This window comes from Rana temporaria, chromosome 11, assembly GCF_905171775.1.
Source record: "Rana temporaria chromosome 11, aRanTem1.1, whole genome shotgun sequence".
Taxonomy (NCBI): Eukaryota; Metazoa; Chordata; class Amphibia; order Anura; family Ranidae; genus Rana; species Rana temporaria.
The window spans coordinates 22704519-22726116 of record NC_053499.1 but is presented as its reverse complement, the minus strand read 5'-3'; the positions used below and the strand labels follow the sequence as shown (position 1 = coordinate 22726116).

General features: G+C 45.1%; 1 protein-coding gene across 1 annotated transcript in view; it reads left to right on the top strand.

The window, feature by feature from the left end:
• Positions 1 to 20471: 20471 nt before the first annotated feature.
• CHST1 (carbohydrate sulfotransferase 1) overlaps positions 20472 to 21598 on the top strand; it is a 57110-nt gene continuing 55983 nt past the window's right edge. Inside the window, exon 1 of the mRNA XM_040328159.1 lies at positions 20472 to 20901. The gene's annotated coding sequence lies outside the window, so the exon portion shown is untranslated. The remainder of the gene's footprint in view (positions 20902 to 21598) is intronic.

Here is a 21598-nt window from a genome sequence, read left to right as displayed (position 1 = left end):
CGTATCTTAGCTTTCTACTTAGGCCGGCCTCTAGGGGTGTGAACGCTGATTTACGCCTAGAATGCGTAAATCAGCGAGATACGCCTATTCACGAACGTACGCTTGCCCATCGCAGTAAAGATACGCCGTTTACGTAAGGCGTTTTCAGGCGTAAAGTTAGTCGAACAAATAGCTGGCCTAGTCAATGTTAAGTATGGCCGTCGTTCCCACTTCGAAATTTGAAAAATTTACGTTGTTTGCGTAAGTCGTCTGTGAATGGGGCTGGACGTAAATTACGTTCACGTCGAAACCAATAAGTCCTTGCGGCGTAATTTGGAGCATGCGCACTGGGATACGTCCACGGACGGCGCATGCGCCGTTCGTTCAAAACGTCATTTACATGGGGTCATGGTTTATTTACATAAAACACGCCCACCTCTTCACAATTTGAATTAGGCGCGCTTACGCCGGCCCATTTACGCTACGCCGCCGTAACTTAGGAGGCAAGTGCTTTGTGAATACAGCACTTGCCTCTCTGACTTACAGCGGCGTAGCGTAAATACGATACACTACGCCGGCTGAAACATACGCCACCCTACGTGAATCCAGCTAATAGTGTCAGTGTATTTGGAAGCTGCTCTAGGTATACATTTTATATTGTTACATTGATTCAATATAACTATGTACCGTATTTATCGGCATATAACACGCACTCTTTTCCCCTTAAAATCAGTGGAAAATCGCGTGTGCATGTTATACGCCGATTCCTGCTGTCTGAGGGAAGAGGAGTGAGCGCCGCTGAATTACATAGAGCCGGGCTCTCCCTCCTGTGTATCCAACGCTCTGTCGGGCACAGCCACGCTTCCTGGCCCTGCATTGGACCACTGTACTGTCTATCATATGAGCAGGGCAGGAGGCGTGGCTGTGAGTAACGGAGCGCCGGGTACACAGGAAGGAGATCACGGCTCTATGTAATTCAGTGGCGCTCGCTCCCCCTCTTCCCTTGGAGACAGCAGATGGGCACTGAACAGGCAGGGCATTTTGGTAAATGTATAGGCTGCAGTGAGGAGCAATGTTGCAGATGGGCACAGATCAGGCTGCATTGATGCTCAGATACCATCATTTTGCTTCAAAGTGGTTTATTAAAAAAAAAAAAAAAAATCCTGAAACTTCCCCTTTTTAAATTGGGGTGCGTGTTATACGCTGGCGCGTGTTATACGCCGATAAATACGGTATATACCATACATGGCTGATGCCTCTGGAAGCTGGAATCACCGCATGCTTCTGGGTCCTGTACTTACTATACTACTGGCTATCTAACAAAGTTTGAGATAGATGTACCAACTCACTCTCTAAAGCCTCATACACACGATCGAACTTCCATCTGACTTTACCGTGGATTTTTGTCTGAATGGGCATTGGCCGTGAACTTGTTTTGCATACACATGGCAGGACATTTTCAGCCAACTTTCACCAAATCGTTTTTTCAGCTCTTTACTGCCACCCTTTGGGCAACTTTTGCTATTGTTGGCTGATGTTTAGCATTTGTTCTGAGCATGCGTGTTTGTACTTTGGACTTGTTGTGTACACACAATCTGATTATCCTCGATCGGACATTTGTTGTCGAAAAGTTTGAGATCATGCACAGCGAACATTTGTCCGATGAAAAACCGAAAACAATTGTCCGATGGAGCATACACGGTCGAATTGTCTGATCAAATACGTCCGTCGGACAGTTGTTGTCAAAAAGTCTGATCGTGTATGGGCCTTAAGAGCGTTTGAGGGCATGAACTACGGTCAGGTAGACCAACTAAAATTTCAGCCATGCAAAGAAAAACCCTCAAATAACTTCAGGTGAAATGCAGGACTCTCTCAAAACATGTGGTGGGGCTGTTTCAAGATGCACAATAAGGAGTCACTTAAAGAAAGATGGGCTGCATGGTGGAGTCGCCAGAAGAAAGCCATTACTACGCAAATGCCACAAAGTTTCCCGCTTACAATACGCCAAACAACACATAGACAAGCCTCAAACCTTCTGGCACAAAGTCATTTGGGGTGATGAGACCACAATTTTGCTTTTTGGCCACAACCATAAATGCTTCATTTGGTGTTTTAGGGATGTATGAGCTACAAAGGTCAAAATTGATGCAGTATGTTATCAAAAAATACTGGAGGAACATTTACATTCATCACCCAGGAAGCTGCGCATGGGACGTACTTGGACATTCCAACATGACAATCATCCACAACACAAGGCCAAGTCGACCTGCCATTGGCTACAGAAGAATAAAGTGAAGGCTCTGGATTGGCCATCTCAGTCTCCTGACCTCAATATCATTGAGCCACTCTGGGGAGATCTCAAACGTGCCGTTCATGCAAGACAGCCCAAGAATTTACAGGAACTGGAGGCTTTTTGCCAAGAGGAATGGGCAGCTTTACCATCTGAGAACATAAAGAGCCTCATCCACAAATACCACGAAAGTCTTCAAGCTGTCATTGATGTTAAAGGGGGCAATACACGGTATTAAAGAACTGGGGTATGTACACTTTTGATCGGGGTCATTTGGGTAGTTTCTGTTAGCATTATGATTTAAAAAGAGTAAACACAGGTTGATTGATAATAAATGGCTTCACTAACCACGAGTGAAAGAAAAGTTTTTGTGTTATTCATATTCACTGAAAAATGGCCAAGAAATCAGAAATTCTACCAGGGTATGTCAACGTATGAGCGGAACCATTTACAGTATATATAAATATATATATATATTTTTTAAATCACTATACATTCCCTACATTCCCTTTAATAACCCAAGGCTGATAGTTCCCCTGATAGCTCCCCTCACATATCCTAGTTAATAACTTGATGTGCTTTGCCCTCTTCCCTTCCCATTAATAAACAGAATCTGATATGGCTGGTATCACTTGAAATTAATAACCAGGGATAGATACTGCCTTTCCATATAATAGACCCTGACACGCACTGTTCACATCCATTTAATAAATGCATCCGGATATTGTGTGCCCCCCCACCCCTTGAAATGAACAACCACAGGCAGGCCCTACTCTTCCATATAATAATCTGATTCCAGTACTCGTTGTTCACTTTCAGTTAATAAATGCATTCTAATATTGTTCTTATAATGTGAAATGTGTAACCAGAGGCGGACAATGCTCTAGTCTCTCCTATATAATAATTGGTCACTAATAGGCACTCTTCACTTCCAGCTGATAATTGGAGACTGCTAATGCTCTCATCTCCACCAGTTAATAATCAGTATTCTTCAGCCTCGGTTAATAAGGGATCACAAAGCTGCACACAACATTCCAATGTCTATCACTAGACACCATCCTATTAGAGGTGACGTGCTATAGAGATAGTAATGGGGGCATTAGTATTGTTTTTATACTTCCTAGTTCAGATAACGCAGACCGAAGTTAGGCCGCGTACACATGATCGGTCCAAACCGATTAAAACGGACTGAAGGACCGTTTTCATCGGTCCAAATCGATCGTGTGTGGGCCCCATCGGTCAGTTAACCTTCGGTCAAAAAAATGAGAACTTGCTTTAAAATTGAACCCGATGGACGCCTAACCGATAGGTCAAAACCGATCGTTAGTATGCAAAAGCATCGGTTAAAAATCTACGCATGCTCAGAATCAAGTCGACGCATGCTTGGAAGCATTGAACTTCGTTTTTTTCAGCACGTCGTTGTGTTTTACGTCACTGCGTTCTGACACGATCGGTTATTTAACCTATGGTGTGTAGGCACATCAGACCATTAGTCAGCTTCATCGGTTAACCGATGAGAACGGTCCTTTTGACCGTTCTGATCGGATAGACTGATCGTGTGTACGCGGCCTAACTCATTGGGGTATAATTTAACCTTTTATCATTAGAAAAATATAATTAGATAAAGGATGTACCATCGTCCTAAATATTCAAATAAAGAATGAGGGGTCCCAGGGATTCCCCACAGTCCCAGAGGCTCCTACAGAGAGAGATGGGCAGGGAGGTGTATACACCACCTGTTAGCAATTGTTTGTTTTTATGTTATTTTAATGTGATTTTTATCTTGCATTACATTTTAGACTGTCTCCTGACGAAGCGACAAACTGAGGTCGCGAAACTAGTAGAGACCAAGAGACTGTTGTCTCATGACCCCAACTGTTTCACCGTGACCCCCTCTTGCTTGTTCATAAGGGATTGCACAACCGGTGACCTGATTGTGGTCAAACATGTTTGTATTGTTGTTTTAATGTTATGTTTTTTTATTCTGTCTGATGTATTTATGTGAATAAAACATTTTCTTACAATTTAACTAATGTGACTCATCCTGGTTGTTTTACAACCAAATCTTTACCGTACCGGTATAGTCCTCCCTGCCCATCTCTCTCTGTAGGAGCCTCAGGGACTGCGGGGAATCCCTGGGACCCCTCATTCTTTATCTAACTCATTGGGGGTTATTTACAAAAGGCAAACCCACTTTGCACTACAAGTGCAAACTACAGTTGCAAAGTGCACTTGAAATTGCACTGAAAGTGCACTTGGAAGTGAAGTCGCTGTAAATCTGAGGGGTAGATCTGAAATGAGGGGAAGCTCTGCTGATTTTATTATCCAATCATGTGCAAGCTAAAATGCTGTTTTTTATCTTCCTTGCATGTCCCCCTCGGATCTACAGCGACTGAACTTCCAAGTGCACTTTCAGTGCAATTTCAAGTGCACTTTGCATTTGTAGTGTGCACTTGTAGTGCAAAGTGGATTTGCCTTTAGTAAATTATCCCCATAGACTTCAGATGACATTTGCCTGTTTGGCAGATACTGAAGGGATCAGACGATGAATTATAGATAGCGGTAGACCCCCTTCTGCCGACCATTCTTGGAAAACAGGTTGAGTTTTTTTCTTCATTGTTACTTTTTCCAAGAAAATGCTATAGTCTCCAATTCACAGCTGTTCCCTATGGGATTATACCTGTCACCTCCTGTTCTTGTGACGTCCATATAAGAAACTGAGGGGCTGTAGCCCTTCCTAATTCAGTGTAACTATGTAATCTTTTTATTTTTGAAAAATAAATATTTAAAGAGACCCTGTCACCAGATTCTATGTGCATGAAATCTATTACCCATAAAAGCCTCCATTTTATAGACATGCATAAGCCTTAAAGGAGTTGTAAAGGAAAAATGTTTTTCACCTTAAAGTGGAGTTCCACCCAGGAAAAAAATATTTGCCCAAAAATCATAAAAAAAAAAAAAAAATTATACTCACCCGAAATACCTGTTGCTACAGTATGCGGAAGTTCGTAATCTGCCTGTTCCGTAGCAGTGGTCCATCTTCTTCTTCATCTTCTCCTAGTGAATGGGGTGCGCTGCTTTCTGGGAACTGTGTGTGTTCTCAGAGAGCAGCCGCCAATTCACAAGTCGGCGCGAGACTCGCGCATGCGCAGTAGGAAATGGGCAGTGAAGCCGTAAAGGGTTTACTGCCTGTTTCCCCTAGTGTGAATGGTGGCGCGGGACCTGCATCGATCGTGGGATCGGCATCGGGGGGGCCATCAGCGCGGGCAAGTAGGACAGGTAAGTGTCCTTATTAAAAAAAAAAATTTGCGGGTGGAATCCCGCTTAAATGCAATCTATGCATTAAGGTGAAAAAACATCTGATGATGCCGCCCCCCCCCCCCAGTCCCAGTTTTACTTACCTGACCCCTCGAAAGTCCCGCGCTCGGTCCCGAGATCCTCTTCGCCGCTCAGCCTGGCCGCTGAGTGGCTAGAGCGAATGGATTGAGAGCAGCGCAGCCATTGACTGGCGCTGCTGTCAATCACATCCAGTGACGTGGCGCGCTGAGGGGCGGGGCCGAGTGATACAGTGAGCGGCTATATATATATATATATATATATATATATATATATAAATTACACAACAAAATAAAAAAAACGAATCGCCTTTTTTTATTTTTGCTGCAAACTCTTCAAATGACTTTTCCTGGAGTTGTCAGATTTTCAAGCAAAATTCAAAGGCACATTGCAAGTGAGCATAAAAATATATACGTAAAGGAAAAACACTGCAAGTAAGCAGTTTAAATTTTTCCTGTGCTTTTGCCTTCAGCTTTTTAATCAGTTCCAGCCAGGCCAATTCTCACATTTCTGTGATAAATGTAAAAATCAGCACTTTTTAGCTAGAAAACAACTTGGAACCCCCCAAAATTATATATCTATATATATAGATATATAGATATATTTTTTAAGCAGAGACCCTGTAAAAAAAAAAATATTTTTCAGGATGAAAATACACTTTAGTGCGCACAAACACAATATAATACCCATTTTTTTGGTAAAACATAAAAAAAAGTTATTATGCCGAGTAAATAGATGCTTAACATGTCACGCTTTAAAATTGCGCAGGAATGGTGCCAAACTGTGGTACCAAAAAATCTCCATAACCAATGCTTTAAAAGCCTTTACAGCAGTGGTGGCCTGTCTATTAGGGGCGCAGGGGTGCCACCCTCCCATCCATGATTCTGGCCCCCTAATCTACATGCAGGTTTCTGAACGCATGGATTCCAATCGTCTTTTTTTAAGCACGTTATTAGAGCCAGAGGCTCGAATAGGCTTAAAAAAAGAGTGGGTTCGGGGTGCAGAGCACTGCGCCCTGATCCCACCCTGTTGTGTGACAAGAGCGAATGAAGATTCCAATCAGGATGCAGGTCTGAGACCTGTTTTCGGATTGGCTGAAAGTAGAAGTGTTCCAATTGGCCAAGGAGGAGGAGGGAGGAGACGCACGGTGGAAGCCATCCGTGATTCTGGGAAGGAGAGCAGGGGAAGGGGAAGCCGCCGCCTGGGTGAAGCAGTGGTGTGCGCAAACATTATAGCGTTTTCAAATTAGGGGATAGAGTTATGGCATTTTTATTATTTATTTATTTTTTACTTGTAATGGTGGTGATCTGCAATTTTTAGCAGTACTGCAACATTACAGCGGACAGATCGGACAATTTTGACACTTTTTTGGGACTATTGACATTTATACAGTGATCAGAGGTAAAAATAGCCACTGATTATTGCATAAATGTCACTGTCATGGAAGGGGTTATCACTAGGGGGCGATAAAGGGGTTAAGTGTTCCCTAGGGAGGTGTTTCTAACTGTGGGGGGAGTTTACTGACTGGAGGAGGAGAGAGATCCTGATCACTCGGTATAGCAGATGTCTCTCTACTCCCCATCAGAATGGGGATCTGTTTGTTTACATCCCCGTTGTGACTCTCTGTGAAGCAATTGTGCGCACGCCCCCTATCGCTCTTAAAGCAGCCGACGTACACCTATGGCGATTCGCACAGCCGTGCCAACCTATAATGATGACGGCTGGTCGATGATGGCAAAGCAATAACAGCATAAAACAAAAAAGAAAAAGTTTTGGCTTGACATACTGTACTATACACAGCAGGGAATATTAACTATACAGTAGAACCTTGGATTACGAGCATAATCCGTTCCAGGAGAATGCTTTTAATCCAAAGAACTTGCATAGCAAAGCGAGTTTCTCCATAGAAGTCAGTGGAAACAAAGATAATTCGTTCTGCATTGACTTCTATGGCATGCAATACCTCATGTGGCCAAATGTGGGGGCGGCGCTGGAGAGCCTCAGAAATACTCGGGAACAGCTCGGCTGATCTTGGAAACCCTCGGAAAGTTTGGGAAACACTCGGGAACTGAGTATTTCCGAGTGTTTCTGAGTATTTCCAAGTGATTCCGAGTAACTACGAATGGCTCCGAACGGAAAATACTCGGGGACTGCTTGGCTGATCTCGTAAACCCTCGGAAAGTTTCGGAAACACTCAGGAACGGAGTATTTCGGAGTATTTCTGTCATGGTCAGTAGCTAAGACCACCAGACACATAGCTACACAGAGGAACTGAGACCAAACCAAGTATTTATCATTAAAGTGATATTTATTTACAGCGAACACACACCAATAAACATACACAGCAACCAGTGAAAGCATAAACCACTCCAGCAAACAAGAACAAGTATAACTAATGATCCTAACTGCTATCTATATACAATATCTACAACATAAGGGACAAGGTATAACAGGGATGCAAGGAAGGGGACAAGACTGGGAACAAGAGCATGGAACAAGGCAGAAGGGTGCAGGATGGATCAGGACAAGGGAAGGTTATTAGGCACAATCTGGCAGCAAGGAGGCAATCAGACAGGATAGTGACACCCTGGGGGAAGGGAAGAGCAGCCGAAAAGGTACAATTTATTTTCCTATATAGCTTCCTTTACCTTAGTGCAGTCCTCCTTCACTTACCTCATCCTTCCATTTTGCTTTTAAATGTCCTTATTTCTTCTGAGAAATCCTCACTTCCTGTTCTTCTGTCTGTAACTCAACGCAGTAATGCGAGGCTTTCTCCCTGGTGTGGAGTGTCGTGCTCGCCCCCTCCCTGGGAATAGAATTATGGCATTTTTATTTATTTAAATGTTTTTACTAGTAATGGCGGCGATCTGCGATTTTTATTGTGACCGTGACATTGCGGCGGACATATCGGACACTTTTGACACATTTTTGGGACCATTCAAATTTATACAGCGATTAGTGCTATAAAACTGCACTGATTACTGTGTAAATGTGACTGGCAGGGAAGGGATAAACACTAGGGGGCGAGGAAGGGGTTAATATGTTCCCTAAAGTGTGTTCTAACTGTAGGGGGAGGGGGACTCTCAAGGGGAGGAGACCGATGTGTGTTCCTCTGTACTGGGAACACACAGGGGGGTACAGGCAGTACACCTGTAAGGGGCCTGGAGGTCCCCAGGGGCCCGGATGGCAACCCCCTTTTTTTATATTTTTTTTTCTTTTTTTTATATATATTTTTTTCTTTTTTCTTTTTATTTAAGGGCCCAGAGGTCCCCAGGGCCCCGGATGGCAACAATCCTTTTTTTTTATATATAAAAACATTATTTTTTCATTTTCTTTTATATATTTCTTTTTTGTTTTTATTATAGGGCCCAGATGTCCCCAGGACCTTTATTTTCTTTTTTTTTTTAAATATATATATATATATATATTTTATTAAAGGGCCCAGAGGTCCCCAGGGCCCGGATGGCTACCCACCTTTTTTTATATATATATATATAATTGTATTTCTTTTTTTTGTAAGGGGCCCAGAGGTCCTTCACGCCCACCGCTTCTCAATTCACGGCAGCCTCCCTGCTTCTCAATTTGAGGCGGCAGCACCCCCCCCCCCCCGCTTCTCTGCTCCAGGGGGCCCATGCCTGAAGCTGTGTAAGGGGCCCCATAATTCCTGATGGCGGCCCTGGGAACACACATCAGTCTCCTCACCGCTGACAGGACATGGATCTGTGTGCTTACACACAGCTTGCTTGCGGGTGCCCGGCAGACATTGCGGCCGCCGGGCACGCGCACCGGGTTCCGAGCAAGGCAACGCCCCCTAGCCGCCGGGAATGCAAGGACGTCATATGACGCCCACTCTTAGCGAGGGAGGCGCCTGGGTGCAGAAATATTTCTGGCGCCCCCAAATGGGCGTCGTAATTTTACTAACTCCTCCCCTTTACAAATGTTTCTATGGCAATGACTCAACCACAGAGATGCTCCCCCACAAAGTCTTCATTACCCTGGGATCCTTACATGATCTCTTAACAATAAACAAAATACAGGAAGAGAAGCAGAGTACTTTATTGGGAGCTGGAGGGGGGCCTCTGTGATGGACACAGAGAGGGCTTCTGTTAGAGGGTCTGTTAGATGTTCGGCGCCCCCACCTCTGCAGGCGCCTGGGTGCAATGCACCCTGCCTACGATCGGCCCTGCCGCCAACGTCATTTTACAATGACTTGGTAGGGAAAGTGTTAAAAAAAAGTTGCTCGTTATTCAAAGCGCTCGTTAACCGCGTTACTCGTAAAACCAGGGTTCCACTGTACTTGCTATTATACAGATGACCAATAGAGGGAGCAAAGCCAGTACATAAAATATAAAAATTCAAATATGGAACAGCAATTAAAAATCTGAAAGTCTCCTCAAAAGTTAATTTCAAATAATTGTTACTATGATGTGTACTCACTGAATATACAGCATAGTGGGTCAGATTCACAAAAGAGATACGACGGCGTATCTCCTGATATGCCGTCGTATCTCTGTGATCCGCCCGTCCTAACTATGCGGCTGATTCATAGAATCAGTTACGCATAGATAGCCCTAAGATCCGACAGGTGTAATTGACTTACACCGTCGGATCTTAGGATGCAATTCTAGGCCGGCCGCTAGGTGGCGATTCCATTGCGGTCGGCGTAGAATATGCAAATGACTAGTTACGGCGATCCACGAAGATACGCGCGTTCGTCGCAATCTCTTACTTAGGCCTGCTTTTTCATGGCTTATCTTTAGAACAGCCATGTTAAAGTATGGCCGTCGTTCCCGCGTTGAATTTCAAATTTTATTTTTTTGCGTAAGATGTCCGGGAATACGAAACGATGTAACGCACGTCGCCGTTCAAAAAAACGTCGGGGCGCCGTAATTTCGCGCAAAGCACGTCGGGAAATTTCCTAACGGAGCATGCGCAGACGTTCGGCGCGGGAACGCGCCTAATTTAAATGGTGCACGCCCCATTTGAATTAGGCGGGCTTGCGCCGAGCGGATTTACGTTACACCGCTGCAAGTTTACAGGTAAGAGCTTTGTGAATCAGGCACTTACGCTGTAAACCTGCGGCGGTTTAACGTAAATGGGATACGTTACGCCGCCGCTGCGCAACGTAAATGTACCTGAATCTGGCCCTCTATGCCTTTAACTCAAAAGCTCAAATGATGTCATTCCCCTCTACATGATTATCTGGATTTGCATTTAAGAAGGTGACTTTATTCACTCCCTTAAATATTGAAATTGGCACGGCTGTTTCTACAAACAGAGCGTTATCACGGAGATAGCAGAGAGTGTACACAGCAGACCCCTGCGTGTCCTCTGGGTGACGAGGACTGTCACTTAGATAACGCAAGAACTTCATAACGCGCCGCAATAATCTGGAGGAGAGTAAATAGTGTGCTGCTGGGAAGCTTATTATTCTTATAAAGCACATTTTTGTCAGGCTTGGACGTTGAGCACACCAGGTAGGGCTAAAATGATGCTTTAATACGCAACTGCTGCAGCTTAGAATGGGACCACTGGCACCACTTTGTTCCCCGCTATCTTCCGGAGGTTAATGAAAGGTACACTCCTGGTAGTTTTAGAACCAGGTCTTCAGATCCATAAAGGGAGCAGAAGGTACCTGCTCAGAAGTTCTGTTTTTTTTATCCAGACATTTCCATCGTGCTCCGGTCCATTCCGCTGATAATCTGGTGGTCTGGGAACTCCTGTTTGCGAAGAAGGAGATGAATTCCTAAACAAACCCGCTGGAGGCTCCTTGCTGTCTTCTATGTACAGAAAGATGGAAAAAAGTAGGACGTTTCTTATGCCGCGTACACACAATCGGACTTTTTTCATCTGAAATTCCGATCATGCGTGGGCCCCATCAGACTTTTTTCCGTCGGTGTTTAGAAATAGAACATGTTTTCTTTTTTCCGATAAAAAAAAAAAAAAAAACGATAGGAAATTCCTATCGTCTGTGTGCAACTCCGACGGAGAAAAAACCCACGCATGCTCAGAATCAAGTCGACGCATGCTCGGAAGCATTGAACTTAATTTTTCTCTGCTCGTCGTAGTGTTTTATGTCACCGCGTTTTGGACGGTCGGAATTTGGTCTGACAGTGTGTAGGCAAGACAGCTTGAACGGAATTCCGACAAAAAAAATTCCAGCGGATTTTAGGCCATGGGAAATTCCGATCGTGTGTACGGGGCATCACAGTATATTTCATTCACTCTTAAAGTGGATGTAAACTTTCGGCGGCGTAGTGTATTTCTGGCGGCGGAATTCAAATCGGCGATTAGGGGGCGTGGTTCATTTAAATGAAGCGCGTCCCCGCGCCGATTGAACTGCGCATTCTCCGTTTCGAAATTTCCGGCCGTGCTTTGCGCGAAATGACGTCGCAACAACGTATTTTTTTTTAACTTAGACGTGAATTACGTCCATTGGCCCCAAGTTTCTTCATCAGTTTAGGCCAATATGTATTATTCTACATATTTTGGTTAAAAAAAAATCGCAATAAGTGTATATTGATTTGAAAAGTTTTGGTAATCAATCTCGAATAGTTTTCGAATAAAATGCGAATAATTTTCGAAATCAAATTAGAATAATTTTCGCATTAAATTAGAAAAAAATTAAAATGAAATTAGAATAGTTTTCGAATTGGAAACGTTTTTGAATCAATTTCGAATAGTTTTCGAATTCCTAAAGTTTTCGAATTAAAATAGTTTTCCATTTTCCAAAAAGAATAAGATAGAATAGAAAAAAAAAAAATATATATATATATATATATATATATATATATATATATATATATATATATATATATATATATATATATATATATATATATATATATATTCCTACTCTATTCCTTTATTTTCTATTATATATAAATCCTGTATAATAATAATAATAATAATAATAATATAATAATAAATACCTAACTAAAACCTGTCAAGCATCTCCTTCATACTATTGGTGCCTCTACACATACGTCACCCTTTGCTCCTTTCTTTTGAAGTGAAATCCCTCTACCAATAATTTTATAACAGAAACAAAGAAAAATGCCCGTAAAAAAAAAAAAAAAAAATTGTTATTTTTCCATCTATTTTAAAAAAAAAAAAAAAAAAAAAAAGCGATGGTTAAATACAACCAAAAGAAAGCTAAATGTACAAAACTATTACAAAAATTCAATTTGGGTACAGTGTTGCATGACCGCACAATTGTCATTCAACGTGTGACAATGCTGAAAGCCAGGGGCGGACTGACCATTGGGACTTTCGGCCACTGCCCGAGGGCCCCATGCCACTAGGGGGCCCCTTCAGGGTTGCCAGGCTCAATAAAACCAGGGACAGTATGTAAAAATCTGTGTGTTTTTTTTTAAAATCTGTCCCTGATATGTCTGAAACCGACATGCTTTTGATGTGAAAAGCCTGAGATTTTAGCTGCCCTGCCTCTGCACTACCTCCTGGTGGCCATCTGTAAGCCCGGGGGCCCCATAATCTTCTATTGCCCGGGGGCCCCATGAGTTGTCAGTCCACCCCTGCTGAAAGCTGAAAATCAGCCTGGGATTGAAGAGGATAGAAGTGCCCGGTATTGAAGTGGTTAAGTAATTCATTTTCTTGTTCAGCAGGATGCTATCAGCACTATATAATATACAGAGAAAGGCCACTAGAGGGCGCACCTCCAAATCTATATAGGAACAACCATTACAATGTATCACAGCAGGTAAGAAGATATTTAAAATAAAAACACATCCAGTCTTTATCCCTTTAAATTAACCCGAAATGGTAGGCGAACATGAGCGGCCAATAAAATGACATTTCAAGCTAAACAGGAATTTCCCTGGGAACGTCTTCATGTCTTCAACGCATTTCGAAAGAAGGCCAATAGACAGACCCTACGGTGCTATGAATGGGAATGACAGCTGGACAAGGAGATCAGACATTGGCAAGCACGCAAAGACAGCGAGGGAGCAAGTAGGGTCGCACGACCGCTCTGCACAGCCCGGGGCAACTACAGCAGCCAGGGACCTTCCAAATCAATGATGGCTCTCGGTATTTAAAAGGGCAAGCTTGCTCTAAGGCGAATAAACACTGAAAAGAACAGCACAAGGTACATCAGCAACCAAAGAAGGAGATGGCCACAATCTTAACCGTTTTAAAGTCATCTGTAGTCAGGCTGAAATTAGGCTTTGCTGGCTTGAGAAGAATCACATTCCGAATAGACATAGAGGGATTATTAGGGTCATAAAGGGTTATGGTCTTTGTAGAGTATTAAGGAAGATCTCCAGCAAGCAATCCGTACATCTAAACTTACTAAGCCCTGGACCCTGCATTCACTATATCCGCTCTCCCACAGTACACAGAACGTGGAAATGCAATTATTTTAGTAAATACAAACTCCTAAATACCTTTTCTCATCAGCTGCTGGCCTGTCCATAAGGGGCCACAGGGGCGCCAACCCACTAATCTATGCGCCCGGCCCTTAATCTACATGCAGGGCACCGGACGCATGGATTCCAGTGGGATTTTTTTTTAAGAAGCACATGATATTTTTTTTAAGATGCCAGATACCCCGGCTGGGTGTAGCCTGTTTTTGGGCGCGTGTTAGTTTGTGGGTCTGGCGCACACATACGCCGGCGCACATTTGCACTTACGTCGGCGTAACTTGTTATACGTCGGCGTAGGTGCTTTGTGAATCTGGGCCTAATAACACAGCATTTTTGTAGACTGAGGGGTGTCAACCCTGCCCATTGTGATTTGCTAAACTACCCAGCTACTTTCACCGTCTTCTTATCCAAAGCATAGGGACCAACTGATATGCAGTCCAACATAAAAAAAAAATTCTGGCGAGATCAACAATTTTTGTTTTCTTTTAACAGATATAACACAATGCTTTCAATTACTACTTTTACCAGATTAAATAAGATAAATTAATTGTTAGGGTTTTACAAGAGTGAAAGAACTACACCCAGCAGGTTTGAGTTCTACAGAGAAGTACAGAACCTGGCTTCCCCTGCATCCGATCCTACATAAATGATCTATGTGTTCCCCATTCAGCCAGTAGATGGCGCTGTGCTTATAGAAAGTATACTATGATCAGCAGTAGAAGGAGACTTGTCACAGGGATGGCAGGGATGCCAGAAATGACACAACTCCCTTCTTCCCTCTCCCTTGGAAATTGCTGTGAAATATATGCACTGACAACTCATTATCATTGTTGTCAGGTTTTCCAGGAGAACTCATTTGTATATTCAGGACTTGGGTTGATTTCAACAGGTACAAAATATTATATCTTGAAAGAAATTCTGTTAAAACATTTCCAGAACAGTGAGGAAGGCAAACTAAGAAAGAGGTTCCAGTTACATAAAAAGATACAAAATAAAGATAATCTTCTTTCTGGTTCTCACATATATCTTTATTTTAAAGGCGGTATTGAACTCAAAAGCAAACATTTGTTATATTGTAGCTTCTAAATTCTTAGATGTGATGGCTGCATTTGTTTCTTTTTAACCACGTAAGCCCCGGACCAATATGCAGGTAAAGGACCTTGCCCCTTTTTGCGATTCGGCACTGCGCCGCTTTAACTGACAATTGCGCGGTCGTGCGACGTGGCTCCCAAACAAAATTGGCGTCCTTTTTTCCCCACAAATAGAGCTTTCTTTTGGTGGTATTTGATTACCTCTGCGGTCTTTATTTTTTGCTCTTTAACCACTTAAGCCTCGGACCTTTAGGCCGAGTACTCACGAGCAGACATGTCCGATGAAACCGGTCCGCGGACCGTTTTCATCGGACATGTCTGCCCGGGGACTTCTGTTCGATGGCTGTACACACCATCGAACAGAACTCTGCGCGTAAACAATACGCGGGGCGTGTCCGCGGTGTCGCCGCGTTGATGACGCGGTGTCGCCGCGACAATGACGCGGCGACGTGGGCGGGCCTGCCTTTTAAATGCTTCCACGCATGCGTCGAAGTCATTCGACGCATGCGAGGGATGGCGGGCGGCCGGACATGTACGGTAGGTCTGTACAGACGACCGTACATGTCGGGGGGACAGGTTTCCAGCGGACTGTTTTAAAGCAAGTCCAGGAAACAGTTGTCTGCTGGAAACCTGTCCGATCCGCCCGAAAATGGTCCGCTCGTGCCTACACACGGCCAAATATGTCTGCTGAAACTGGTCCAGTTTCAGCAGACATGTTTGGTCGTAAGTACGGGGCCTTAGGCAGCTAAATGCCCAGGCCAGGTTTTGCGATTCGGCACTGCGTCGCTTTAACTGACAATTGCGCGGTCGTGCGACGTGGCTCCCAAACAAAATTGGCGTCCTTTTTTCCCCACAAATAGAGCTTTCTTTTGGTGGTATTTGATCACCTCTGCGGTTTTTATTTTTTGCTCTATAAACAAAAATAGAGCGACAATTTTGAAAAAAATTCAATATTTTTTAATTTTTGCTATAATAAATATCCCCCAAAAACATATATAAAAAATGTTTTTTTCCTCAGTTTAGGCCGATACGTATTCTTCTACCTATTTTTGGTAAAAAAAATCTCAATAAGCCTTTAACGATTGGTTTGCGCAAAATTTATATCGTTTACAAATAGGGGATAGTTTTATGGCATTTTTATTAATAATATTTTTTTTTACTATTAATGGCGGCGATTAGCGATTTTTTTTTTGTGACTGCGACATTATGGCGGACACATCAGGCAATTATGACAAATTTTTGGGACCATTGTCATTTTCACAACGAAAAGTGCTATAAAAATGCATTGATTACTGTGAAAATGACAATCTCAGTTTAGGAGTTAACTACTAGGGGGCGCTGTAGGGGTTAAGTGTGACCTCATATATGTTTCTAACTGTAGGGGGGTGGGGCTGGACGTGTGACGTCAGTGATTGTCTTTCCCTATATCAGGGAACACACGATCAGTGACACTGCCACAATGAAGAACGGGGATGGTGTGTTTACACACACCTCTCCCAGTTCTTCAGCTCCTGTGACCGATGCAAGGCATGCGCAACCCACGGCTGGGCACTTAGAGGGGACGTACCCTTACGTGATTGTGCCATTCTGCCGACGTATATCAGCGTTTGGCGTTACTTAAGTGGTTAAGGCTGTGGTCCATCAGACCGTTTTCATCAGACGAACCGATCGTGTGTACGCGGCATAAGAGACAGAGTAGAAAAGAAAAGTGAAGAGTAAAGCGTAAAGTAGTGGGGAAGGCTCCACCGGGTCGATCCAGAAGTCATAGTCAGACCCGTATGATCAGTATAACTTCAAATTATCTACCATGGCATTAAATGCTGTCGGTAAGAAATGTTCTATCCAAGGTTGCCATAATTTATGGAATTTAGGAATTTGGTTTTGTTCAATAGCCACCATTTTGGCGTGTATCATAACATGCATGGGGGGCCCCATGATAATCTTGCATTACATCATATTTGCCAACTGTCCCGGATTTGCCGGAGCAGTCACGCTTTCTACTAAGCTGTCCCGGGATGGCTATGTCCTGGCCAACGTCCCATAAACTGTACTGTGCCCTCCTGATCCCAGGATTCTGCCCTCCTGATCCCAGGATTCTGCCCTCCTGATCCCAGGATTCTGCCCTCCTGACTCCCCCTGTATTATGCCCTTTGTGTTGATTAGTCTTTGATTTATGGCATGTTTTCTTATTGTTTAAGATCAATTTTATTATGTTTAATTCTATCAACTATTTATACTTTAATTCTTGAGAGTAGGTGCGTAAATTGGGACAGGCTGGTCGGGGGCCCCAGTGCATTACTTTGCCCAGGGGCCCATGATGCTATTAAGACGGCCCTGAAGGCTAGTGCTATTTTAGCTGATGTTCATTCTATTGTTGTACAGAACATGTTCACTTGAATGTGACCAACCACTACAAGCCATACCAGGACTAGTGTTGAGCAGAATACGCCATATTCGATTTCGCGATATATCACGAATATATAGCCGAATATTCGAGAAATATTCGCTAAATTCGAATATTCGTGATATTTTATCGAAATGAAATGTTTGCGAAATTTCGCTACTGCGAATGCGAAAATAATTGCGAAATTTCGACAACTGCGGTAGGAGCACTCTGATTGGCTCAGAATATTCGTGATATTTTATCGAAATTTCGCAAAATGCGAATGCGATATTTATTGCGGAATTTCGACAACTGCGGTAGGAGCACTCTGATTGGCTCTGATGCAAAAGAAGGGCGGAGAAAATAATCGCGCGATATTCCGATTGCCGAATAATCGCATTGCGATTTTTCGGCAAGATAAAATGATCGCTTCAGCTACTCGGCCCAAGGTCTCTAATCATACCAGCAATGCTTTTAGACGTCGATGGAGATCTCTAGGATGTGATCTGTTCTAAAAATAAAATTGAAAAAATTCGAATATTCGGAATAGCGAATATTCACCGCGAAATTCGAAATATATCGCGAATACTCGAATATGCCATATTCGAGCCGAATATTCGCAATACGAATATTCGTGAGCAACACTAACCAGGACCTGGATGAATGAGAACTTTTACAGACACATTGTAGGTGCCCTCTGAGACACAGGTGGTACTACGATAAGAAGATTTGCAAGAACGTAGAGCGACCATGAACACAAACAAGGTATTATTTCACGGGAGAGTTTGTTGCCATCGCTGGCTGTCTTTTGGTGTCATTTATGTTAGCTAACCGTGGAAATACATATTAATACATGCAGATAAATGAATGGGTTGGCTGGATGGATTTGGTAGGCAAATGATACATAGACAGTGTCTAATTGATAAATGTAAGATATAATAACCGAGCAACATCGTCTGTTCGTAACAATACTTGCTCTTGTGTTACACAGGTTCCTTCACTTCCAGACACCCCTCACCTTGCCTATGACACCGACCCCTCTCCTCGCCTCTGACACCGATCCCTTACCTCGACCCCTCACCTTGTCTATGACACCGACCCCTCTCCTCGCCTCTGACACCGACCCCTCTCCTCTGACACCGACCCCTCTCCTCGCCTCTGACACCGACCCCTCTCCTCGCCTCTGACACCGACCCCTCTCCTCGCCTCTGACACCGACCCCTCTCCTCGCCTCTGAAACCGACCCCTCTCCTCGCCTATGACACTGACCCTCTCCTCGCCTCTGACACCGACCCCTCTCCTCGCCTATGACACCGACCCCTTACCTCGCCTATGACACCGACCCCTCTCCTCGCCTATGACACCGACCCCTCTCCTTGCCTCTGACACCGACTCCTCTCCTCACCTATGACACTGACCCTCTCCTCGCCTCTGACACCGACCCCTCTCCTCGCCTCTGACACCGACTCCTCTCCTCGCCTCTGACACCGACCCCTCACCTTGCCTATGACACCGACCCTCTCCTCGCCTCTGACACCGACCCCTCTCCTCGCCTCTGACACCGACCCCTCTCCCCGCCTCTGAAACCGACCCCTCTCCTCGCCTCTGACACCGACCCCTCTCCTCGCCTCTGACACCGACCCCTCTCCTCGCCTCTGACACCGACCCCTCTCCTCGCCTCTGACACCGACCCCTCTCCTCGCCTATGACACCGACCCCTCTCCTCGCCTATGACACCGACCCCTCTCCTGGCCTATGACACCGACCCCTCTCCTGGCCTATGACACCGACCCCTCTCCTGGCCTATGACACCGACTCCTCTCCTCGCCTATGACACCGACCCCTCTCCTCGCCTCTGAAACCGACCCCTCTCCTGGCCTATGACACCGACTCCTCTCCTGGCCTATGACACCGACTCCTCTCCTCGCCTATGACACCGACCCCTCTCCTTGCCTCTGACACAACCCCTCTCCTCGCCTCTGACACCGACCTCTCTCCTCGCCACTGACACGATCCCTCGCCTCGCCTCTGACGCGACCCCTCTTCTCACCTATGACACAACCCCTTTAATCGCCTCTGACACCGACCCCTCTCCTTGCCTATGACACCGACCCCTCTCCTCGCCTCTGACACCGACCCCTCTCCTCGCCTCTGAAACCGACCCCTCTCCTCGCCTATGACACCGACCCCTCTCCTGGCCTATGACACCGACCCCTCTCCTCGCCTATGACACGGACCCCTCTCCTGGCCTATGACACCGACTCCTCTCCTCGCCTATGACACCGACCCCTCTCCTCGCCTCTGAAACCGACCCCTCTCCTCGCCTCTGACACCGACTCCTCTCCTGGCCTATGACACCGACTCCTCTCCTCGCCTATGACACCGACCCCTCTCCTTGCCTCTGACACAACCCCTCTCCTCGCCTCTGACACCGACCTCTCTCCTCGCCACTGACACGATCCCTCGCCTCGCCTCTGACGCGACCCCTCTTCTCACCTATGACACAACCCCTTTAATCGCCTCTGACACCGACCCCTCTCCTTGCCTATGACACCGACCCCTCTCCTTGCCTATGACACCGACCCCTCTCCTTGCCTATGACACCGACCCCTCTCCTTGCCTATGACACCGACCCCTCTCCTTGCCTATGACACTGATTCCTCTCCTCGCCTGTGACACTGACCCCTCTCCTCGCCTCTGACATGACCCCTCTCCTCACCTATGACACAACCCCTTTAATCGCCTCTGACACGACCCCTCTCCTTGCCTATGACACCGACCCTTTTCATCGCCTCTGATACCGACCCCTCTCCTCGCCTGTGACACGACCCTTTTCATCGCCTCTGACACCACCTCCCCATGGCTCTGCCTTGGTGACACTTTCTCACTCCTCTCCTCCTCTGTCTCTGTATCTCTCTTCTCTTTTTTTTTTTTGTCCTCCCTGATGTGTCTTCCCCTGTTCTCCCTCCTTCTTCCCCCCTCTCCTCCCTCCTCCTCCTCAGTAAGCTGCTCCCAGCTCTGGAATATCTCAGTGCCCTGCTAAGAGGCACACATCCATTTCAGCAGGACTGCAGTGAGAAAGCTGCTGCTGCTGCCCTGCATCTGTCTGCTGTCCCCCAGCCCTCCCCTCTCTGCTCACTGCCTGGCTTTTCCCTCTTCATAAGTCACTCTGCCATCTGCACAGGAAGCAGCGGCCATACCCAGGGTCTCCCTGGCACTCTTGGATGAGGGGTGGGGGGTGGGGGGGTAATGCTACTCCCAGCAAATTAGGCAAGGACCAGGAGGATGGATGGCATCGGCGTAACAGGCTGGGGGCTGAAATCTGAGGACGGTGGAAGGAAAGCTTATAAGCTGCCAGGGTTTTTACTGCAGACTCACTGAGGATCCTCTGTTCCCATCAGCAGCAGTATCAGCACTCTGCAGCAACACAGTGAGGAGGTGAGTGCTGTGTGTGGACTGCAGAGGCTGTGGCGGTGTCACTGGCTCTGGGAGGGACAGGGGGCAGTGCACTGGATGGCATCTTACATACTCAGGGTCATACACCAGGGAAGTAGGCATGCATGCCACTGGCATTCCTCACAGGACAGTGCCTTCAAAAGTGCTGCCAACTGCTCTACCTGGATGCCTGTCCTTCCATCTGGATGGGCAACTGAGAGTTTTTCATCAGTTGTGGTACTAAACCCAATGCACCCTCCCAGGGGCAATCCCGGACTGTCCGCCACATCTTGTTGTACTACATGTTCCAGCACATCTTATCTTATATCATCTATCTATCTATCTATCTATCTATCTATCTATCTATCTATCTATCTATCTATCTATCTATCTAACTATATATCTATCTATCGCTTTAATCAATTGCATATCTGTCTATCTGCTCTGACTTTCCAGCAGCTGTTGTACTACAAGTCCCAGTATATCTCCCTAATGTGTGCCATGTAGACATCAATGTGCTGGTATATCTAAATGTGATATTATACTTATATTATACATACCATTGCCCCAATCTAAAGTTTAATGTCTATCTATCTATCTATCTATCTATCTATCTATCTATCTATCTATCTATCTATCTATCTATCTATCTATCTATCTGGCATAGCAACATAAAGTCTCCTATCTATCCATTTTTCTA